Consider the following 25,380-nt stretch of genomic DNA (forward strand, 5'->3'; position numbering starts at 1 on the left):
CATAATTTTGGTTTTGAAATCTTTGAGTTTGTTTCTGTTTTGTAAGTTATTTTGTATCATTTTTATTATATTCCACATATTAGTGATCTCATATGATATTTGTCTTTGTAAGGTAATTTCTAGATCCATCCATGTTGATGCAAACGTCATTATTTTTTTATTGCTTAGTAATAGTCCATTGTATATATGTATGTACCACATCTTCTTTATCCAATTATCTGTTAATGAACATTTAGGTTACTTCCATGGCTTGGCTGTTGTAAATAGCTGCAATTGACTCTTGATCACTCTAGAATAAATCTCCCAAAGGCTTAGAAGTTTTATCATCTATAAGCTAAACTCCCCTACACTTTGCCTCATCTGTCTATCTACAGGTAGCCCTAGAGCCACCTTCCACATAGGATAGAGGTTTGGTGTTATAATAGCCTGGCAGGTCTCTATGTGAATGGATCTGTTCCTTCTGGGGTTGGGGGCAGAGAACTTCCGCCTGATCTGTTCTGATTTTGATGACTCCCACATGAGAAAAGAAAAAGACTTGAAGAGCAGAATGTTGAGTGACTTTTTACTTGTAACCAAAACTGCAGTTTCTACCTCTAGTTTTCCTAGGCCTAATTACTTCTTTTACTTTTATGTAACAATCAAGAAAAAGAGGGAGAGGAGTCAGGGGACATAGTGAGTGTCAGAGTGGGATATTGAGAAGTACACTAAGTAGTTAGGAGACGTGCGTACTAGTCCTTATTCAGACACTAAATCTCTGTTTAAAGAACTGATATCTCTAGTCCTCACCTATAAAATGAGTATTAGGACCAACTAATATAATGGTTTAAAAATTGAAACAACCCAAATGTCCATCGACAGATGATTGGATCAGGAAGATGTGGTGTATATACACAATGGAATACTACTCAGCCATAAAAAAGAAAAATGCCATTTGCAGCAACATGAATGGAACTAGAGACTCATACTGAGTGAACTAAGTCAGAAAGAGAGACAAATACCGTATGATATCACTTATATCTGAAATCTAATATATGGCACAAATGAACCTTTCCACAGAAAAGAAAATCATGGACTTGGAGAATAGACTCGTGGTTACCAAGGGGGAGAGGGAGGGAGTGGTATGGATTGGGAGCTTGGGGTTAAAAGATGCAAACATTGCTTTTGGAATGGATTAGCAATGAGATCTTGCTGTGTAGCACTGGGAGCTATGTCTAGTCACTTACGATGGAGGATGATAATATGAGAAAAAAATGTATACATGTATGTATAACTGAGTCACCATGCTGTACAGTAGAAAAAAATCATATTGGGAAAATAACAATAAAAAATTTTAAAAAATTATCTAGCTAGAATAGCAAGAGCTAAAAACATTAAAAAGCACTTATAATCTATAGTAGCATGGTCCTTTTATAATCTTTTAACAATACTGTAAGATAAGCAGTATTGCTGTGATCTCCATTTTACAGATGAGGGAACTATAGCTTGAAAAAAGATAGGAAATGCCAGATTTATAAAAGAGCTGTAGCCAGGATTCCCAGCTGGTCTGGCTTCAGAGCTGGTCAAATATATTTTTCTGTCTATGTTTGATTATATCAGAAATTAACTTTGAAAACAAGGAGTGGCAGGGCCAGGATGTGTAGAGCAATTGCGTCACCATAGGGATGCAGATTTATTAAGTTCATCCCTTTGGCTTAATAGCTTCATCTCTTTCTCCCTCTCTCTCTTTTTCGTCCCTCTTTCCTTCTCTCCTCAAAGGTCATGTTGGCTGTGGGAAGCTTAAAACTTCCCAACATGAAGGACTTGAGTCCTTCCCTGTAACGACAGAAAGAGGTAAATCTAGCTTCCTGTGTACCTCTTCTCTCTTGATGCTTTATTAAAAGATAAATAAAGGAGTAATACAAAGTGGGAGAAGGAGATGTTTTTGCACAGAAACAAATTCCAAGGACTAAGGAATGTATATTTGATTTTTGTCCCAGACATATGATGATGTCAAATTTTCTCCATGTAAAACTGATGAAACTTCTTCCTTGATAGAGAGATGAAATTTACATTCTAAGGATAATCACTATTGAGTTTAAGGAGCTTACATTTATGTGTGATCTTTTTCTTTCTCTCAGGCTCTTACTTGGCCTTTCTCAGATTTGGCCTCTCTCAACTCAGTGAGAGTTGGGACTGTCTCTCAGCTGAATGTTGAGTACCTACACAGGGTTTCAAGTAGACGAAAAGATTGAAGGGAAAAAAAAGGAGCCCTAAGTACCTCTGTCATCAAAGCAGTGACAGTAGACAGAGATAGGCGTTTGTACGGCTCTCTCACTGTGTCCTTGCCGTTCTTTTCATATTGGTCATGACAGTGGTGTCAGAAAGGAGAGAGAAAGCTACAGGCCCAAAAAACTTGGTGTCCATCTTTACAAGGAAGTCACCCGCTCAGGAAGCCCACCCGTCACTGAAAAGTTCATGCTTTGCACAGAGGGCTGCAGGGTGAATGGGAGCTAAACCATGTAACCTGTGCTCCCTTCCTCAACCAAATACCATGGCCTCTGTCATTGCTGAATCAGGGAAATGAAACTGGGGTGAAAAGAAATTACGTAATCCATTCACCAAATACATATTGGGCACCAACCATGTGTCCGATGATATTTCAGTCCTGGGGTTATATCAGTCTGAAAAAATCAGAAGTCCCCTTTTCTCAGGTAGCTTATATATCCAAGCTGTGCTGTCTAAAAGGATACCCACTGGCCATATATGATAATTTAAATTTAAATTAATTAACCTAGGAGTTCCTGTTGTAGCTCAGTGGGTTAGGAACCTGACATAGTGTCTGTGAGGATGTGAGTTCAATCCCTGGCCTTGTTCAGTGGGTTAAGGATCCATCATTACCACAAGCTGCAGCACAGGTCACAGATACAGCTCAGATCCAGTGTTGCTGTGTCTCTGGTGCAGGCCAGCAGCTACAGCTCTGATTTGACCCCCTCGCCTGGGAACTTCCATATGCCTGGGGTGCAGCCCTAAAAAATTAATTAATTAAACTATGTATTTTAACTGCTCTATAGCCACACATAGCTGGCAGTAGCCACATTGGGTATCACTGATAATAAAATATTTGCATGATCACACAAAGGAGAGCATTTACTAAAGATTAAACAAAATAAGTAAACATATAGTAAATTAGGAGTTGATATGCTATGAGTAAAATTAAAGCAGGGAAAGGATGAGGTTGTGCTTGGAGAAGTGAGATTTGTAATTGTAGAAATGGTGATCAGAGATGGCCTCACCCATGGCATTTGCATGAAAACCCAAAGGTCGTGAGGGAGTGAGCTGTGAGAGCATTCTAGACCTGAGAACAGATAGGGCAAAGGCCCTGAAGTATAGATTCACTGGAGTGCTCAAAGAGCAAGGAAGCAAGTGTGCCGAAGAAGAGCCACCAAGGGAGAGGGAAAGTGGAGTTGGTGAGGAGTGGTTATGTTTTGATTTCTTTTAAAGGTGAGTGAACTAGATTTGCTGTCAGACTGGTCTGGAGTAAGAGAGGAGAGAGCATGGGAGAGTAAAGCACAGCTGTAAGGTCTAGGGCGTGGACACCAGATAGAAAGGAATTGATTTTCACTGAAATGGGAAAGGTTATGGAAGCACATGTGAGCTGATGACCAATTGTTTGGCTCTGTACACATGAGATTTAAAATGTTTCTTAGACATCTGAGTGGAGCTATCTAGAAGGCAGTTGGATATGTGTGCTTTGAGCTCAGGGTAGAAGTCAGAGCTAAAGATGTAAATAGAGTTGATATCAGCATGTAGATGGTATTTAAAACCAGGAGACCAGATGAGATCACCTAGGGGACAGATGTAGGGAGAGAAGAGATCTAATGACCGAGACTCTAGACTCTCCAACATTGTGACGTGAGTCATATGGAGGAGCCAGACAGGGATCTGTGTCGATTTTCACTAGCAGAGCATGGTGTCCTGGAACCCAACTGAAGCAAGAGGTTCGAAGAGGAAAGCATACTTAGCTCTATCAAATGTTGATGGGACTAGTAAGATAAGAACTGGTCACAAACCAGTAACAGGGCTGACAACTGACCTTATCAATAAGAAGTTTGATGAGCTAAAAGCCTAGTTAGAGAAGATAAGTGGAGGACAGGAATTGAAGAATACATGTACAGACTCTAACTTTTGAGGAGTTTTGCTCTAAAGGGGATCAGTATAATGGAGCATTAAGTGGAAAGAGGAGATAAATGGGTATTTAAAAACATAACATCAGTGAAACAAGAGCATGTTTATGTGATGCTAGGAATGATCTAATAGAAGGTGAAAAATTGATACTCTTATAGAGAGAGAAGAGAATTAATTTCTAGGGTATGTCCTTACATTTTTGAAGGGAATGAGATCTTAGGTACATGGACAGCTTATCCATAGTAACAGTAGGAAAAGCAGAGCGCACAAGTCCAGATGTTGGCCGGTGCTTGAATGTAGTGGTAGGAGATTTATGAAGTGTGCTTCTGATTGACTTCTTCCTCAGTGAAATAAGAACCAAGTTCATCACTGAGAATGAGAGCAGGGAGGAAATCTTGGAAGAGAAGCTATGATATAAGTAGCTAGGAGAGTAAAAGGGGCATCTACTAGGAGAAGGCAGCATAGAGCAACTATAAGTAAGGGCCCACATAATTTTCAAGGACATTACCTCAAAGTGAGACAAGTCAGCATAGCTTTGTCATTTTCACCAGCCATGTTGAGCAATAGAGTTTAACCCAGGCTGAGTTAGCATGAAAGAGGCAAGGAAATGATTGTCTGATGTACCATGAATTTTAAACCAGTTAGAGGAGGGAAATGAGTATAAGAGAAATGAAAAATTGATAGATTGCTGAATTGCATATCTCAAAATTACTGCAGTTGCTGTAGTAGTAGGAGTAAACTGAAAAGATAAGAGATGATGATAAGAGAGGAGAATGCTTAGAATTGATATATGGAAGAGTTCTTATTTTGATGAATAAGGGACCCTGGCATGATCATGAGTGAGCCACTAAATTCTGTTCTGAAGATCAATTCACAATGGAAGATTTTTTAAAATTACATTTAAAAAATTATAGCTGATTTACAGTGGTGTGCCAATTTCTGCTGTACAGCAAAGTGTCCCAGTCATATATATACATACATGCACACATTCCTTTTCTTATCTTCCATTATGGTCTATCCCAAGAGACTGGATATAGTTCCCTGTGCTATACAGCAGGACTTTATTGCTTATCCATTTTAAATGTAATAGTTTGCATCTACTAACCCCAAACTATCATGGGAGTTTCTTTAAATTTTTATTAGACCAGTGTTCCTTTTGTTTAAATTAGAACATTATCTCTTTATAAAAGAAGAAAATTTTTGATAAAATACAATCAATTGATGCTTAAATTAGAAGAATCTGAAAAAACGAGTATGTGTGTATGTTTATCTGAATTACTTTAACAGCAGAAATTAACAGAATATTGTAAATCAACTGTGCTTCAATAAAACTTTAAAAAACGAGGGGAAAATTAAAAATAAAAAGTAATAGGGTGGTTGGAATTCCTTGGTGGCCTACGTGGGTTAAGGATCTGGCATTGTTACTGCTGTGGCACTGGTTTGATCCCTGGCCTAGGAACATCCACGTGCTGCAGGGGCAGCCAAAAAAAATATAGGGAAGCATGTTCCCCTCAGAGAGCATCAGATGGATCTCTGGCCTGTGCTTTTGTGAAGCAAACAGTGCCATGTTGGGATCTGCATTTGATCAGAATAAACTTCTTGTTCCACTCAATTTCCAAGAGTTTTCTGATTAGGGACTTCAAATACAAGCCTGGTAACAATAAGCATTATTAATTATTTCTAGCCACTTCCTTTATGAATAAATTTCTGAAAGAGAAGAATGGCAGTGTCCTAGGTGTGGATTTTGTGCTACTTGACTATATAACCCTAAAGAAACTATGGATCTACTTGTATAATCAGGGAAACCTCAAAAAAAAAAAAAATGCAAACGGGAAAAATCAAGAAGACATTTTTCTTAATACACAGAAAGTTCTAAATATTATTTATAAAAGAAGAAAATATAATATGATCAGTTAATGCTGATTTTAGATTTTATTTTCCATTATACTCTTATGTGATTTCTAAAATAAATGATCAAATACTTACATTTATTCTTGAGACATAAATGTGGATATATTTCTGCCTCCTGATTTGAAGATTTGTTGACAATTAATAAAGAAAATAGCAAGTGGACAACTGCTTTAAGATCTAGGAAAAAAAAATGCGTACATTTTCTCCAACTTTACAAAGACTTTGATAAAACACTCAATTTGGTCAGGCAGGATTCATCCACCATTACCTTTAAAAGTGCAAGGTAGAAACTTATCTTCATTAAGTGCCACTGAATGTCTGGCACCACATAACTAACCAGAGAATTCAGTAGCTTAGGGTCCATGGGATGCCTCAAGTTCAAAGGGAATAGAGACATCCTGTTCGGTGTTGTATTTCACTCATGCTGTTAAAACTGCCCAGACCTCCTTAAGTGTTTTCTTTTTCAATCTTGAGCATGATCTTCTTTGTTCCTCACGAATAACACAAAACATAATAAAACCCAATGTCAGACCAAATAATTTTCACAATGTGTCACAGGATTTTATTCTTAGTTATTAAGGTTTTTCCTTTTGTACAAAAAGTCATTTTGTTAATGATGGTAAAAACAGGTCACGTACCACTCCTGAGGGCCTGTGGCTCGTTAGAGAAGAAGGAACAGTGCTTCAGTTACAGTTCTGACCCTATCTTCAAAGCACAAATTCTAGTATTGAACCTCTTAGTGCATAGGAAGTCTGTAAGAAACAATGAAGATGGATAAATTAAGACCTAACTTGTCTGATAAAGAAAATGCATTCTTAATTCCTGAGACCATAAATATGAACAAAGAAAAAAGTGATTTAAACTATCTCTGCATTCAGTGACATTCTAAAAGATTTAGCAACATGTGTTCATTCAATCCCCAAAATGCTGATGCTAATTTTTTCTAGTATAAAATCATGACCTGTAACTTCTTTGAATGTCTCAAAGCTTGTTTTCATTAACATTTCCTATTTTTAAAATTTAAATCATGGCAAAAGTGCTGGCTGAACAAAATCTAGTCTGATTTAAATTTTTCAATCAGAAATGGCTTGAGTGATATTTTTCTACATGCTTATTTATAACAGGGTGATAAATATGAAAATATATGTCATATATTAGATATATATTGAAACTTGGTTGCCAGCTGAGGAGAAATTAATAATGTCTCTTTAAAGATCACTTACTGAGTAATTTCTGAAACCTAAACAGTGTTCAAAGACGTTATACATTTTCTCTTTGTTTTCTCAGGATATATCTTTAAGAGAATAGATATCATATGACTCTTAAAATCCAGTGTTATGGTTTATCACAAATTGTTTAAAGGATGCTGTGTGAGGGATTCTGCTATCTTCTGCTGCCTTCATCCATAGAGTATCAAATGATCGAAGTTGTAGGTCATATTCATTTTTACCTTGTTCTATTGGAGAAGGTCTGGTTAGGCGCATTGATTTGGTAAGCAAAAAGAATGAAGATGGACCAAAAAAATTTCCATATATATATCTCCATAGTATATTTGCCTATTATAAAATCCCCATTATATATATATGGAGATTTTTTTTTTTTTTTTTTTTTTTTTAGGGCCACACTGGCAGCGCATGGCGCTTCCCAGGCTAGGGGTTGAGTCTGAGCCACAGCTCACTGCAGTGCCAGATCCTTTATCCCACCTAGCGAGGCCAGGGATTGAACCCACATCCTCATGGATACTAGTCAGGTTCTTAACCCACTCAGCCACAACAGGAACTCCCCAATATAATATTTTTAAAGTTATTTTCCATTTGAAAACTTTATTTGCTATTAGTTACACATTTAAGTTAAAGGGGATATAATTAAATTTTAGAAGACAAACATTTTTTTCCATTTTTTCCCCACTCAAATATCATTTAAAATTTTCTTTTTGTTTTTGTTATTGTTCTTATTGTTTGTTTTACTTAAATGTTGTCCCTTCATTCCAGCTAAGAGTCTTTGCAACCAGGGTACAATGTCATGTATCTAAAGCTATTAAAAGACCTTGTCCATGTGTGGTCCTTCTAGATTGCTGCTTGTTACTGTTGTTTTTAAATGTCTCCTATGAATTAATCTCTGCAGGAGTAAAGAAAGTTGATAATAGCATGTAAGTTTTTGTTATGTGTAGAAAGTAACAAAACAGATTTTATACATTTAAAGAAATCATCTCTTCTGAAGTGTGAGCTTATACATGGCTACTGTCCTTATAAGGCACTATTTTAGATACTTCTTGGTGGAACTAATTCTTAATTATTGAATCATTTGTTGATTTTTGTTTTATTTAAAAACATTGAGTATTAAAAAAAGCAATAAGTACCCATGGTCTATTAAGAGATTGTATATACAATTATGGCAATGCAGCTATAAAATACTTACAGTAACCTGTGGGAAAACAGATGAGGTAGTAGATCAGTTTACCCGTTTGAGGAAAGACCTTGCTGACAAGGTAACTCAAGTATGGCATGAAATGTTGAGTAGTACTTAGCCAAATGGAATAGACAGCTAAGGAAATTTCACATAAGTAAAAGCAAAAATTCTAATAGTACATTGTATGTTTATGAAAATAATGAGTGGCCTCCTGTAGATAATATTTGGAGTTGTCAACCAAAGTGATAAAGAAAATGCATTGGCTCTAAGGGAGTTTTTTTATGATCACAAAACAAAGAGTGTGTTGGTAAGCAATATTGAGGGAAGCAGCACCTCATTTTGTTTAGGTTACAAACTCACAAAAAGACTCTGTGCTTCTGCGTATGTGTATATGTATATATGTGTACATATATGTTTGTGTATACATATGTATGCATGTGTGTATACGTGTGTACACCTACCTATTGGTCCATCCATTCATCAATACATCTGTCATCATTCTACCTATGTTAGAATTTACTTCTACAATATTTGAATTGAAAAGGGGGATAATGCTTTTTCCTGGGGAAAATAAGTAACTCTAATTTAGTTGATTGGTGTGACAAAAAGGTGTAGTATTACCAATTCCATTGTTTGATGGACATTTTCCATAAATTGAATAATCTGGATCAAGAGGTCTAATATACTGAAGGAACGTTTTTAAAGTGCTTCTACAGTATACTTAAAATACATCCTTTAAAAAATACTAGCTCATAAAAGACATCCTGTTAATATGAAACAGAGTGTATAGTTTTTCAAATTCTTTTACTATGCTACCAAAAAAGTATGATCCCTGAGTTAGAAAGCTATGGCAGAGGGAAAGTTTCCAAAGTATGGGCTTGGGTTTTCAAATCTTCACCAAGCAAACTGTTATTAATGGGAAATCATGTTTTAATCCTAGGATGTATTTGCTGTGGTTTTGCTGATTGAAAACATAACTTTGGATGAGCTGTGTAGACTGTTCTCTCTCAGAATCGAAATGCTAAATTCAGTGTTCTATCAATAGAGGGCACTTTTTTTGTGTTTAGATTTAAACTGAGCTCTTATGTGGTAAACATCAACCAGTATGGTTAACTCAGTGCCCTGGTATTAGCACTGGCATCACTTATTCTGAAAGCAACTCATTCTTCTTGAACCTCAACATGAACTTGATTTCTCCTTTTTCATTATTTTTACTGAGATTCATGAAGAATCTGAAAGCCTAGGATAGTTATGTTAAAGATATTAACAAGGGGAGACTGTTCGCTTGTAACCAATTTATCTAACTTTGTATAGATAAAATAAATCATACTTTTAAGATTTTATAGGCTCCAGAGATGCAAATTTCAATTATTTGTTTTGGTCCAAAGTTTAAATTAATAGTATTTTGATGGTTCCTTTAGAAGATTTAGTGGCAAATTTAACTTACAAAATAATTAATATGAATATAATGGGCTAAAAACATTTTTAAATGTTCATTGATAGATGATTAGATTAGGAAGATGTGGTATATATACACAATGGAATACTACTCAGCCATAAAAAAGAACAAAATAATGCCATTTGCAGCAACATGGATGAAACTAGACTCTCATACTGAGTAAAGTAAGTCAGAAAGAGAAAGCCAAATACCATATGATAGCACTTCTATCTGGAATCTAATATATGGCACAAATGAACCTTTCCACAGAAAAGAAAATTATGGACTTGGAGAACAGACTTGTGGTTGCCAAGGGGAAGGGGGAGGGAGTGGGATGGATTGGGAGCTTGGGGTTAATAGATGCAGACTCTTGCCTATGGAATGGATTAGCAATGAGATCCTGCTGTGTAGCACTGGGAACTATGTCTAGTTACTTACAATGGAGCATGATAAAGTGAGAAGAAAGAATGTATACCTGTGTGTGTGACTGGGTCACCATGCTGTATAGTAGAAAATTGACAGAACACTATAAACCAGCTATAATGGAAAAAAATAAATATCATTACACACAAAAAATATATATATAAAATAAATGTATAAACCTTGAATTATTCAATATAATTTGTCATCTATGAAGTCATGTGGATAAAAATGGGTAGCCACATTAATCACATTTAATATTTAATAAGCTACATACTCTCTATGACCTGACACATAAAAACCAATTTTGTATTGAGTGTGAAATACTAAGAAAAGATTCAAGTTTCTATTATTTTCAGATCCCTAAAATAGAGACTATTTTGGTGTTTTCTGAAATGAAGTATTCTTTGAAATGTTTACAGCACACATGACTATTTGAAAGGTGGCAGAAGAGGGATTTCTCTGTATATAGGTCTCAAATAGGGAGTTTCTCTAATTTAAAAGAAAAAAAAGAATGATCACACAATACACTCAAAAGAAAGCAAAGAATTCCAGCAGCACAGCAGTCCAGGGTGTTTTCCCTGCCCAAAGGATGTACGAGTTTTATAAATACATTCTTGAGTTTTGTTTTAATTGTGATAGTCTTACTTTTAAGTCTACAAAGAACAACTCAAATCCCCCAAACACACATGCAGCAACACACACATGTGCTTGTGCATGCACACACACAGAAACATGCAAACACACACATCTATACATACTATCGTTATTTAGAGGATTGAGGTAGATAACATAAACTGTGTGTCATTAGAATTGGGAAAGCTCTTCAGTGCTGTCACCAGTAAGCATAAAATGTACTTGATCCTGGGATGGTGTGAAAACGATGAGCTAGCAAATTCAAGAACAGATGGCCCATATTCACCCCATGTGTCTAAACACACAAACGCCAACCTCAGAGACGCCTTACCTTTGCCCCGTCTGTCCTTCTAGACTAGTTCTGTTATATTAGGGGTTATTGCCTTCTTGACCCTCCCTGCAATCAGCTTTTGAAGTCCATGGCCAAGAAGGCGGTGTGAGACACCATTATGAGAGAGGTGTTTGCTTAAAGATAGAGTCTGAACAAGATCCCATGGACCCCTTGGTAGTCTAGCAGGGAACCACAAACTCAAGCCAGTATCTTCTAATCCCCTGAGGATTCAGAACTGCCCACCATAAAAACATAATGGGCTGTTTATCTGAGAAGCCAAAAGATAACATCTTAAAGTTACAATCTGGGTTACAGACCAGTGACATAAAGCAATAAGAAAATCAAATACCTCCCTTGCCCTGGGAAAAACAGAATGCACACAACCCAGTGTATAGATACCACTGGACGTTCCTTTCTCATGCTAATGAGAGTAACAATTTTCCCAACATTTTTCTGTGAAATAAATTTAATGTACTTGGGAAGAAATGGATGGACCCTGCCCCTTACTCCATTTGCATGCTTTGTACTATTTTTGAAGTTTGGGACTATGTTAAGAAATATTCCCTCTGGCACAATCAAGTGAATTTTTGTGGCACATTTTGACTTCTTTTCAAAGATTGCTTAAATTCTGCGACATTAATCATGATTGTCTAATAAATACTACAGGGATTCCCAACAAGATGCTTTATTCCCAGGGCTCCCATACTGCAACAGATGAGACGCTCATTATTATATATGTGTGTGTGTGCACGTGTGTGTGTGCGTGCATGCGTGTGTGTGAGTAATATGTTTTCTCTTGTGATCTTTTGATTCTCTGCTGGGGAAGAATTAAAATATCTCAAAGTTTAAAAATTCTTCTCAAAAGGCCTGTTATTTAACTACATTGCTGACATTAGGAAAGAGAAAAGCTAGACTTGATATTTAAACTATGTGTATTAAACATATAATATAGTGGAGATTTTATAACCATTTGTTTCCAGTGAGCCTGTTTGTTATTATCAGTCAACTGGGAGAATCCTGTGCCTGTACAGGATTTTCTTTTCCCCTCAAATAAATGAATCTCTATGTTTATGGATAGTGACCAAATTAACCATTTAGTGGCTAGACTTCTCTTCACTGGATATTATAGGTATTTTAACATACATAAATACGATCATTGCCAAAGTATATTTCAACCAGCTTAGTTTCATTTTAACGATTTCCTGAACATTGAACTGGATTTTTTTTTCATAGTCAAGCCTGTTTAATTATAAAAATGCATTCCATGTATCTGTCTAATATACTTAATCTTTTTTATCCTCAGAACTGTATATATGTATTTCAAATCTACTGTATTTAACAAGTAGCTTTCTTTTTCATTTCTCCCAGGGGTAAGTCATACCATTTTACCTCAGGTTCAACTTAATCACAGGCTTTGCCTGTCTTACCGAATTTATTTTCTTCTGCCTTTTCAGCAAAAACATAAAATTGCTCTGAAATGTGTAGAAATAGTAGCTAAGTCACAACTGTGTTGTGCTCTTCATTAAATCTACCCTCCTGGGCAACTGACTAGAGGCTGGAGGCTAGGGAACTCAAGCCCCTGGAACTGATCGCCAAGAGAATACACTCCATCTCAAACCATATCTCTTAGGGATGACTGAAAAGTGAAGGATCTGATCTCCTTGGCTGCGTGCACTCTGCTGCTTTCTCTTGCAACTTGAAAACATTTTATTAGCTTTAAGAATTTGTTTAATCAAATCCTAGCGAAGGTTCTTCTCAGTCCTGGGGCTATTTAGTAAAATATGGATTAAGGCAAAGCCCTCTAATGTGTTCTTAGGAGAGCCATCATGGTGAGAGCCACCAAGGGGTCAGGGGAGAGGAACAGTCTCCAAAAAACAGCTCCTAGCCAAAAAGGAGGAGAAAAATGAGGCTTTGGCAGGAAAAAAACTCCTCATGTTTGAAGCAAAGTTATGAAAGAAAAGTATGTCAGTAAAAAAGATTTCCCCAAAGGTTCATTTGGAATAGAATTTTCAATATAATGAAGATAAAGCACATTTTGAGAACCCCCTCTAATAATATTTCATTCCTAATAGAATTGCCTGAGAACAATTGAAACAATTGACAAGGGCAGGAGAAAATATTGGTTGAATAAATTGCATCACTAAAATAAATAAAAATGTACTCATCTCAGACTCAGTTGGAGTTCCTAAAATATAATAATTGTGCTGAGTAATCAAATTAGCACATAACAAAAGAGGAACACTTTTGCTTTTAGTACTCAAGGAACAGGAAATTTGGGGAGAAAGAAATTTCATACTATTTATAAGTGAAACATTTCTCAAATTTTAAGTGTGTAAGCTTTCTCAATCCAGGAGTGTCACTGATCTCGTTCCTTGGCGTGTTTTCTAACGAGGATAATCGTCTACAGTAAGATCATTTATTTCTGTAGCATATTGTGCTAAGGGGTGAATAAAACAAGTTGTGCAGAGATATCCCTGCTTATAGAAAAGTTCAGTCTGACATAGTAAAGCATGATACAAAGTTATTCACGGGGAAATGAACAAATATATTCAGCAATTTGCTTGCATGAGCTATTTGCAACAATTAACATGTTCAAGTCAGAAAATACGTTTATCGATCACAGACGAAAAAAAGGAACACTTTGAGAATTGAGAGAATTACAGCCTAGTGTTTAAATACAGTAAAGCTGGTGGAGCTAGACGAACTTGGATTCAGGTCCTGACTTAGTCTTGTAAAAGCTACACAACTTCAGGCTAGATATAACCTCTCTAAACTTCAGTTTCCTCATTTATTAAAGAGACATTAACATAGTACTCATTGTTCATGTAAAATACTTGCATGGGGTCTAAGCAATGGTAAATTAAGCCAAAATTGCTTAATCGGTAATAATCCTCTCAAGCTTTAATCCATTTTCATCTTTCTTAACTTAATTACATAATCTTCCTCTTGCCAAATGACCTCCAGTAGAATTACCTTTCTTCTACTTTCTGAAGACATCCGTAATTTCTGTTTTTAACATTCTTGATTTTTTTTGCCATTATCTCACCAGTGCCAATATTTGACCATGAAAAGGGTGAGTTTTCATATCCTTGCCAAAAGCATTAACAGTTTTCTTGTCCTTCTTGCCAGCTATTTACTCTCTCATGTCTTCAGTCATATTTCTACCAAATACTCTCATGTGTCCAATTTAGATCTTAAACCAAAATGGAGCTTTTACTCTGTTCCTAAGGTCTCTTCTTTTCATTGTCAGTCACCATTAGTCGAGAATGTGCTAGTTGGCTCACTCTGGTTTGGGATCTTTGTAATCCAGCATGCTGTTCTCTCTTTCTATTTTATCAATCTGGAGTCACTTTAATGTTTCAAGTGGAATTGGAGCCAGATACTTCATATTCTGCTCACCTCCACATGACCTTTACACAACTGGCAAAGGATCTAGAATCAGAATAATGCTGGCTACGATTGGGAACAGAAATTCTGCTGAGTGTCTGGGGCTGAAATATTCATAATTACAATAGGCAGGATTCCTGTCTTTCCAAAACACCCAGCAATTGGAACACGTACAAGCTTTAAAATACCTTGAATAATTGTAAGTCGATTATACTTAAGTAATAACAAAAAAAAAAAGAATCCTACCAATTGAAACAAAACTAAAATACCTCGAATAAAAAAATATGATTTTCCCCCTTTTTAAAAATAGGTAAATGTTATTTTCTACTTTAGTAAGAAGTAGAAATTGACTGAAATGGTCAGGTTTATTTTCTATGTCATATGTGTATATACAATGGAAGTAGAAGATAATTATAAAAAACACTGTTCTTCACACTCCCAATATATTAGAAAAGGAGAATGAGTCAATACATATAAAAAGTCACAGGTTTTGCTGTGGTGGTCAGAGCACGGGGCTGCCCCTGTGATGTTAGCGTCACTAACATAAGGTGTGGTCCTAGCCCACATATTAGTATGCTAGAGCTGCCATAACAAAATACCACAGGGGTTCCTGTTGTGGTGTAGTAAGTTAAGAACCTGACTAGGATCCATGAGGATGCAGGTTTGATCCCTGGCCTTCCTCATTGGGTTAAGGATTTGTCATTGCCATGAGCTGTGGTGTATGTCATGGATGTGGCTCAAATGTGGCATTGCTGTGGCTCTGTTGTAGGCTGGCAGCTGCAGCTCCAGTTCAACCCCTAGCCTGGGAACTTCCATATGCCTTAGGTGCAGCAGTAAAAAGAAAAGAAAAAATACCTCAGCCTTAAACAGCAGAAATTTATTTTTTCCTTGTTCTGGAGGCTAGAAGTCCAAGATTGAAATGTCAGCAGGTTTGATCTCTCTTGGTGCCCCTCTCTTGGCGAGAAGATGTCTCCCTCTTCTACAATGACACTAGTCCTATCAGGTTAAGGCCCCATCTAATAGCATCATTGCAACTTAACAGCTTTTGGGGGGGTTATTTATACTTAAAAAATAAATTTTATTGGAGAATGAGTGACTTACAATGTTTTGTTAGTTTCCGATGTATAGCAAAGTGAGTCAGCCATACATATAGGTATATATCCATTCTTTTTCAGATTCTTGCCACATACAGGCTTTTAAAGATATTATCGCCAAGTATAGTTAAATTTTGAGATACTGAGGTTGGGATTTCAACATGGGAATTTGATGGGGGACACAGTTCATCCCCTAATAGTCCTCATGGAGATAATGTCTATTTGGATAAATAAGAACTGTATAGCAGGAATGAATTTGCTCCATACTCTTGGATTCATAAAATATTGCACTGGTTGATTGTTCTAAATCAAATTTGACTTGGCTTTGATTTTCCTGCTTGCTAGATCCTCATCATAAATCAGTGGGGATCCTTTAACCACCCCTAAAGTTGTTCTGAGACCTGAGTGAGAAGGTAAAGGAGGGTTCCATTGCTAAAAAGTTTTGGAGGGGGCTGTAGCCTTCAGTCCATCATGGTTGCTATTGTCCACTGTCCAAGCTCATGTGATCCATTTGCAGGCATATTTTCACTCACTCCATGCCAATCAAGGGCACAGGGATGTTTTTTGTTCTCCTTTGGCTCCTCATTTCACAAGCTCTTGATGTTCTCTTGCTGTCAGTATGGATAATGCTGTCCCATCAGCACTCCTACCACTTCTCAAAAAACCTGGTCTTTCATTTCAGGAATTTTAAATGTGTGCCTTATTCTCTGTTTGCCCCTGACTTTAATTCTCCACCCTGCTCCGTATCCAAGAAGAACAACTTTTCAAGTCTGCAACACCAGGCTCCCTTGATTCTAGATGAGTGTACCCAATGAGGACCCTGGCAGGAGCTCAGAGGTCCAGAGAGAGAGAATGGAGTATTTATTCCCCAGTGGCTTCTGCTACTCCCACCTGGCCACGGGCAAGAGCAACATTCTTCTACCTGAGATCACAGCTTCTCTTAGGCAGCCTTTTCCCCATTGTTCCAGGTTGTCTTAATCCCTCTCCTTACCCCCCAGGACGAAAGGCTTCAATGGCTCCTACTCTTACAAGTATTGCTCTCACTTCAGTAAAATGTTTTTTTTAATAAACTCTTCCCACACTCTTTTAGGTGCCATCTCCTTCCCACTAGAACCCAAGTAATGTTGCTCAGGATGCAGTGGTGAGAATGAGAAAGATAAATTCATTGTCCTCGTGGAACTTAATTTCTGGGAATGATGAGGGTATGGGAAATTAGCCAACAAAAAATTAAACCGACATAGATAGTGTCAGTAGCATTAAGTGTTAAAGGAAAATTAAAATAAGGTGACATGACATGAGTGACATGATGGCTACTTTAGATTAAGGATTCTCCCTTTAATCTATGAAACCATACCTGGAATTGGGCCAGTTTCTTTCCTTTTAACCCAAGCTCTGCTCCCATTTCCTTCCCTCTTAGAGATGCTCTATATTAAATTATCTTAATAGGGCTGAACTTCTAAACAAGTCTGGTGGAGATTATCTTCTGGTAACTAGAAGTTTCTTATTTCCTTTGAACCACAAAAGCCATTAGTAGCCTCTGAAAACCAAATAACCTAGTGCTCAGAATCCAAAGGCCTGGGATTTCTCTGTGAATAGAAGAGGGCTTATATGTGTGTATGTATCCAGCAGGAGCTGTGAGGGGAGGTATCAGAAAGAAAATCTTTTCATTTTCCCAAAAGGAAGAAGAGGCATTAATTAACATCTCAATAGATTTTCTTTCCATATTCATATTCAAGAAAAGTTAAATAGTGGATAGGATAACTAAAATTTGCTATCATTTTATCATATACATTTGGATTTATTTCAATGCTAAAATTCTATGAATTTATGGGTACTGGGTGATTAGTGACAAAAGTAAGTACTCTAGGCTTTCAGAAGATCATTGCAAATCTAGATGGTCAGGGATAGGGCAGATTTTATGGAAAAATGACATTCAACAGACTCCATATGCTGTTCATAGACTTCCCTTACTGTGATTTTTACCTTATTCTGTGTAAAGCTCTCTTTTATGTTTAGCAGAAACCCTAAATCCCCCACCTTTCCTTTTTCCGTAACTTGCTCAATGTATTCTCTGCTCTCCCTCCCACTTTGGCCAAATTGTGTGATCCTTGAGCTCCAGCAGAAATGTCCTCTCTCCAAAGAGCCTGCTGCTTTCTCACCTGGAAGAGCTCACACTTGTTAACTGCTTGCTTCCCTTCCCTTCCTTATCCTTTTATCTCTGTGCTGTCATAGTCCATGACTTTGCCTTATGTCTCTTACTGTCCTGCAGGAACTTGGGGGTTTAGAACAGCATTTTAAAGTAGGTTATTGTACGCTAAGTCTACCTTGGCCCTTATAAGGTAGATAAGATGTGTTCAAAGTTCCTTTCCATAGAATTTGGAAAGCTTATTTTTCTCCCCAAGATTATGACGTATCTAAAGTTGAGCTGGTGAGGATAGTGTGATATTTATAGTTTTATGGATATCTTAAAGTTTTTAAGCTCTAGAAAGCTCTAATTTGGATCAGTAAATACCATAACTCTTGCCCTAGAAATGGGACTGGTTAGGTGTAAACTGGAGAAAGAATGTGAGATGGAGGGAAGATCTTTCTTTTTCCTTTGAATCAGGAGCATCCTCATATGAAAGAAGAAAGCAACTCCATGTGCATCCAAAGGCTTAGAAACTATAAGCAGGTGCTATGAGAACAAGCTCCAAGGGTAAGGATATAGTACCCTTCAGAAGATGGATAAGGTAGCGAATCAAGAAGGAAGGAAAACAAAGCAGGAGGTTCTTACACAAGTCACCAGGATACTCTGATTTGTAAAATGTTTCCTAGGTAAAATATGCAATGCCCAGATTAACTGTCTATTAAACATGTTTGTCACTAGGTGAGACAAAATAGGAATGTTAAATTACTTTAATTCTTAAGTGATGAAGTATTGTCTAAAGATGTTATGATGCATACAAAGACTACATTCCTCTTGTTATTCCTGGTTGAATCATGCAGCTAGTGTAAGGATTCCCTACAGATTTTTTGATGTCATTATTTGGCAGTCAAATATACAGGTGGGGTATATCACAACCTCGAAACACAAAGTAGAATCCAACAGTGATGTAACTGTGACCCATCCTATGAGAAGGGCCACAGACTTTTGGAGCCAAACCTTGATAATTCCTTGGGAAAAGAGTAGACCAGCGATCCTCTGTCATGCAATACAGTGATGTGAAATCAGATAATCCTGGAAAGAATACAAAATGCACCAAAGGGAAGCATGCATGGTTATGAGACGTTCTTCCAGTTTACTTTACTCTTGGTAGTGTAGTGACTGTTGGTAGAGTAGTATTATTCTGAGAGTAGGTGTAAGGATGTAAGGCCATTTTCAGCATCATCCAGATGCAGAAGAACCTTGGAAGTGAAGATTAAAGGTGACCTCCAAAGAACTGGTTCTGATCAAGTTTCTACCTATATGACATAATTGTAGTATATTTTACTATGTATACATGGTATGTACACCTAATATATTTTAGATATTTTTACAATACTTTTTCTATGGTAGTTTTTTAATTCTAAAGGATAAGGAAATTTCTTTTTTTTTTTTTTTTAAATTTTATTTTCCCACTGTACAGCAAGGGGGTCAGGTTATCCTTACATGTATACATTACAATTACAGTTTTTCCCCCACCATTTCTTCTGTTGCAACATGAGTATCTAGACATAGTTCTCAATGCTATTCAGCGGGATCTCCTTGTAAATCTATTCTAAGTTGTATCTGATAAGCCCAAGCTCCCGATCCCTCCCACTCCCTCCCCCTCCCATCAGGCAACCACAAGTCTCTTCTCCAAGTCCATGATTTTCTCTTCTGAGGAGATGTTCATTTGTGCTGGATATTAGATTCCAGTTATAAGTGATATCATATGGTATTTGTCTTTGTCTTTCTGGCTCATTTCACTCAGTATGAGGTTCTCTAGTTCCATCCATGTTGCTGCAAATGGCATGATGTCATCCTTTTTTATGGCTGAGTAGTATTCCATTGTGTATATATACCACATCTTCCGAATCCAATCCTCTGTCGATGGACATTTGGATTGTTTCCATGTCCTGGCTATTGTGAATAGTGCTGCAATGAACATGCGGGTGCATGTGTCTCTTTTAAGTAGAGCTTTGTCCGGATAGATGCCCAAGAGTGGGATTGCAGGGTCATATGGAAGGTCTATGTATAGATTTCTAAGGTATCTCCAAACTGTTCTCCATAGTGGCTGTACCAGTTTACATTCCCACCAACAGTGCAGGAGGGTTCCCTTTTCTCCACAGCCCCTCCAGCACTTGTTATTTGTGAATTTATTAATGATGGCCATTCTGACTGGTGTGAGGTGGTATCTCGGAAATTTCTTATATTGCCTCAAAATATAGAAGAAAAAAATCCATATATGGAGCCCATTTTTAAATGTTGTGTGAAATTGTTAGTACTGCACAAATGCAGGTATATTCTTAAAAAGATTACTATTCTAGAGGTAAGAATAATATAAAAGCTAAGAGCCACACCCATTACACTATTTTTACATAGTCAGTGCTTGACAATTTTTTATTGATTATGTAGATGTCAACTTTAGAATTTAGATCTAGCATAATAGCTGAGTGCTTTGGGAAGGTATTTCTCTATCTTCAGTTTTCTCATCTATCCAATATAGCCAGAAAAAGCTATATTATTAGGGTGCTCTGAGAATTAAATGAGATAATGGTTTAAAGATTTTTTTAAACTATTAAAGAATCTGATAAGTGGCAGGAAGTACTATTATTATGGAGTTTCCTTCCTTCGGTAGATAAGAAATCTCTAAAAATGTGTTATATTGTCAAATTAACATTTTCACTGAAAATCAGTCTATTCAATAACTCTCAACTGGAGGTAATTTTGAACCCCAAAGGATATTTGGTGATGTCTAGAGACGTTGCACTTGTCACAACTGGATGGTGCTACTAGCATCTAGTGGGTAGAGCCCAGGGATGTTTCTACACATCCTATAAGACACAGGACAGTTCCCATAACAAAGCATTATCTGATTTAAAATGTCCATAGTGTGGTGGTTGAGAAATACTGCTCTAATTTTAAATTAAAAAAAAAAAAAAACAACTTTAGGTGTCATTAATTGTAATGATTCTAATAAACATTTATCTGCTTGCTAGAATTTGAGGTAAGACAGATTTATGCTGACCCTAGGTAGACCTGAGGTTTAGGTATTTCAGGTTCACCAAGGATGTGCCCAAGCTCTCTAAAATGACGTTACCCCAAAGCTGAAGTAATATATCTAGATGGATCTTCTCATCCTTGTGCATATAATACTCATCTTAAATATTAGAAAATACCTAAAGAATATTTTTCACTGAAAAAGCTCTATTTAGTTGTAGCACATACAAATGAAATTTTCTCTGCTTGAAAATTTTCTGTTTCTCTTTTGGGCATTGAGGGGAATCTAGCAATCTTGAGAAATAGACCAAAGGCTATACAAGTGTATATAAATAATGCAGTCTTTTCAACACATGGCTAATTTCCATGGTCAAACTTTCTCCAGTTCTTATCCAAATCTTTTCCACATCCCTTCTGGCGAAAGAGATCTTAATTTTCTATGTCCAAAATCTGTTTGTATTCAAGACAGTCATTCATATCAGAATAATAGAATTTAAACTACTTGACATAGAAATGTTTTTCATTTGTAGATGGAGGCTGCTGTCAAAGTAGAATGGGAGGAAGCTTGGCAACCCATCTGATGATTATTTAATACTTAAGGGATTAGGCTACTTGACATACTTGGTACCTCCCTTCCAGACACTTACAGTCCAAGATTCTAAGGTAATGACATAGCAATAGACACTTTACTCCCCTCTTCTTTTAAAAAAAAATATATGTAAAATTTTCTTTCTGTTTCATTTGGACCACATGTGCCTGATCCTGTGCCAGAAAATAAGAGGAATCTTATACCAACCTTCCTAATTACTATTGACATCACAGAGTATGTAAGTTTTCATTAAAGCTCTAAGAGATGGTTCCATAGATGTGAAAATGCAATTTTATTCTATGCAGAAGAGAAGTTAAAACCATAGAAGCTGGGAACGCAAAAAGAATATCAATACATTGAATAGCAAGGAAGGGATTAAAGACTAGAGTGCTCTTAAGGACGTATGAGGAGTTTCAGGCTGTAGGCAAGTAGAAACAGTAGAAATAATTCCACATAGTCTAATTCTGCCCTTTAATCCTTCCCCAAAAAGGAAGATGAACAAAAATAAATTCTAGCTTTCAATTCTTACTGAATTGACAAAAGATAAAACATAAAGTGATCCTTGTGTAGTGTGTATTTTGAATATGAAATCATCATTTTTTAAATTTTGACTTGCATCTCCAAGACCAGATCCTTTAACCCACTGTGCCAGGCTGGGGATCAAACCTGCACCTTCCCCAACAAGCCAAGCTGCTACAGTGGGATTCTTAACCCACTGGGCCAAAGCAGGAAGCCCTTTTGCTTATAGATTCAAAATGGGGCTGTTGGATTACAAAATTCCTGTGTGTCTTGTTCATATAAAGATACATGACCTCTGAATGACAAAATTAAACCAGTTTGTGTGTGCCTGTGTATGTGTGTGTGTGTGTGTGTGTGTTTTTAAATTTGGCTAGCTTCTACCAGACCAAATTTAAAATGTAGTTTTTATTAAGAATCCTTGAAATCTTTGGTAACAATCTTTTGTAATGAGAGCATAAAAATGAAGTAGACGTTTTCTTTAGACTCCCTGAAAATTTAAGGTACATTTTTGTTTTTATGCCAAGAGGATTGGGCACTTTAAGAGCTAAACCCTATATTGCTATGGCTTTTATCAAAAAGGTTCCATTTAATGTATTACTCTGGATTTTCCTGTTCCTTTCTTGTCTTCAGAAAACCACAATAAACTATTTTTTAGCTGATTAAAATAAAAGTAGAATGCTTCATTTTGGAGAAGAAAAGAATAGCTGAAGATTGAACTTAAAGGGAAAAAAATTACAAAACAGTATGTGCCACAATGAAGCTTTGAAAATGAAGCCCTTTTTGAAAAAAAATGAAAGAATGACAATTTGTAAATCAGGAGTCCAGAAGTTCTGTCTCATGATTATGTTGCAGTTTAATTTCTTTATATCTTTCTGCCATTGTTAAAAAAAAAAAAAAAAAAAAAAAGGCAGCCAGAACTTCAAAGGGACTCTGCATGTGTTCCAAATCAGGGCTTCAGAGCTGATGTCTGACAGCCCAGAAATTAAAACGAAATAAATGTGCTGTTTAAACTCCCATTTTTTTTTCCAACAACAACAACAACAACAAAAATTACTTTTTGTGTATTAAGAGGTTTTTTTTCTTTTTTTTTATTTTGTTCTTCGCTAACTTTAAAATTCTGTTCCCTTGGATATTTTCTCATTTGCCAATTATGGGCCTGGGCCTATGGAGTGCTGCATGGACTTCAGAGGGAATTTTCAGACAACCAGAGGGGATGTCAAGACTTTGGGATCAGCCTTTGTGACTCTTTCTGTACATTAAAACAGATTCCCCCTGCAAAAAAGAAAGACAAAGAACCATAGTTGTTAGGCCATGCCCAAACACCTGTGTTTGACTGTTCTTGCATTTTCTTGGGATGACGGAAACAGACATCTCCAAAGAACAAAGAAAGGCTTGGGATGGTTTGTGTTTGAAAGTGCACCAGCATGGATATGAAACGTCAGTCAGCAGCCAGAAATTTGGCAGCCATTTCTTGGAGTGCCGGAGAGAGTAATTAGCGTTTGACCTGGAAAACTCTGTTATGTGGGGGTAAAGATGAATCCTTCACTCAGGAAGAATCATAACTGCAAAGGAACTAGGTTTTACAAAGAAGAAAGTGAGGATACTGCATCTCAGAGTGGTGATGTGATTTGCTCAAGAAAACACAGTAAAGTGATGTAGAATTTTTGTGAATTTGATCCCATGGATAATGAGGTGTATACAGAGGCTGCTGGGTTTCAGAGAGAAATGGGCATATAAACACTTTGGGTTTCGGTGGTGCTTTGTACCTGCCTTTCAGAACCACTACTCTCAAACCTACCCCTACCTTCCTCTTTTAATAGATATTAGCAAATAGCCAGGAAATGTGGGCAAACAGCATCCAGGAGCAGAGGGCTTCCCCACCACATCCTTGCAAAGAAAAGTAAGCCACCCTGGGAATATACTAGATTTAATGGGCTTGAGTTCTTTCTCTCCTCTCCCACATGCCATCTCATAGTCTGCACATCTGGCTTGCAGAGTATCCCTGAATGTTTATTTCCGGACCCTGAGAGGCTTTCCTGAGCATTGCTCGGGTAGAGGCCACATTTTGTTCACGTTAAGTTACATCTTGAGAGTACATAGTGCCCCTAGGAAAGAGACGATGCACTTGAGTTTTCACATTACATTTCAAGTTCTGTGAGCACATGTGGTGGAGAGAAGAGAGTCAGTAAAGGTGAGCTGAAATGCTTTCAAAATTTGCAAATATGAAATCTTCCTACATTCCCTGGGAGAAAGCAGAGAGAATGCCAGAATGCTGACCTCCCTGGCTCAAGCATAGGCACTGCACCACTGTCTAAATGTCCCTCTGGACACAAGCATGAGGAGCATTGACTTTTTACCTATTCACTAAATACTACTGTTTTGGTTTACTCACTGACGTGTCAAAAATTGGGATGTTGAGCAACTCAGAATCTCACCATTAAATTGAAAATAAAAAGACATGTGGAGTTCCCTGGTGGCCTAGAGGTTAAGGATCTGGTGTGGTCAATGCTGTAGTTTAGGTCACTGCTGTGGTGTTTGATCCCTGGACTGGGAACTTCCATGTGTCACAGGTGCTGAAAAAAAAAAAAAGGTATACAGGTGAAGACAGTATCTGTTTAAGTGAATTCTGCAAGAAAAATGTGTAGATGAGTAATGATTAGGGAAATTTCTCTAAACATAGTAACAGAGGGCAACAGAGTTGGCTCTTTAATGATGAATTAAACATAAATAAGAGGAGAAGGGAAAGCAGAGGGAAACAAAGACATAAGCAAACACATTATGTTTGCTCTCTAGCAACCATTCGTTGCACTTTCTTGTGTCCTCACATTATACTCAAGCAGAAGTGCACATTCCTCCATCTATTTGCCATAATCTCTAGTGTAATTACTCCCAATTCACAGAAGAAGAAATGGAGACCCAAGGAAACTAAAGAACATGCTTGAGATGACACTGGGGACAGAGAGAGAAATAGAATTCTAACTCCCAAATCTGTGCTCTTTTCCAATGCAAGCTCCAGAAAAAAAGCCTATTTAGGAATGTCAGTTTGACAATATGGCGTACTGGGGCCTGGATTACCAAACCAAGTAGTTTGAGCATTATTACTGGCAGATGTTAAGGGGATTTTTAGGAGGAGGGGCTGTGGACAATGATAGTGGATAATATTTAGACATGTTCAGTTAGAGTCCAGTGTGGATGTGCAGAGAAAGGCCCTACTTAGCCTTTTGTGATTGAGAATTAGATCCAGAAAAGGAAGGTAGAGAGAGATGGAGGTTGTGGTCTTTGACTTGGTTATTATGGATGTAACCAATGTAACAGTGAAAA

The 25,380-nt window shown here is 37.1% G+C and overlaps 1 protein-coding gene across 34 annotated transcripts in view; it reads left to right on the forward strand.

Moving 5' to 3' along the window:
- HDAC9 (histone deacetylase 9) overlaps positions 1-25,380 on the forward strand; it is a 1,028,404-nt gene that overhangs the window by 903,964 nt on the left and 99,060 nt on the right. The window lies entirely within an intron of this gene.

The sequence above is a fragment of the Sus scrofa genome, chromosome 9, assembly GCF_000003025.6.
Source record: "Sus scrofa isolate TJ Tabasco breed Duroc chromosome 9, Sscrofa11.1, whole genome shotgun sequence".
In the NCBI taxonomy this organism is placed as follows: domain Eukaryota; kingdom Metazoa; phylum Chordata; class Mammalia; order Artiodactyla; family Suidae; genus Sus; species Sus scrofa.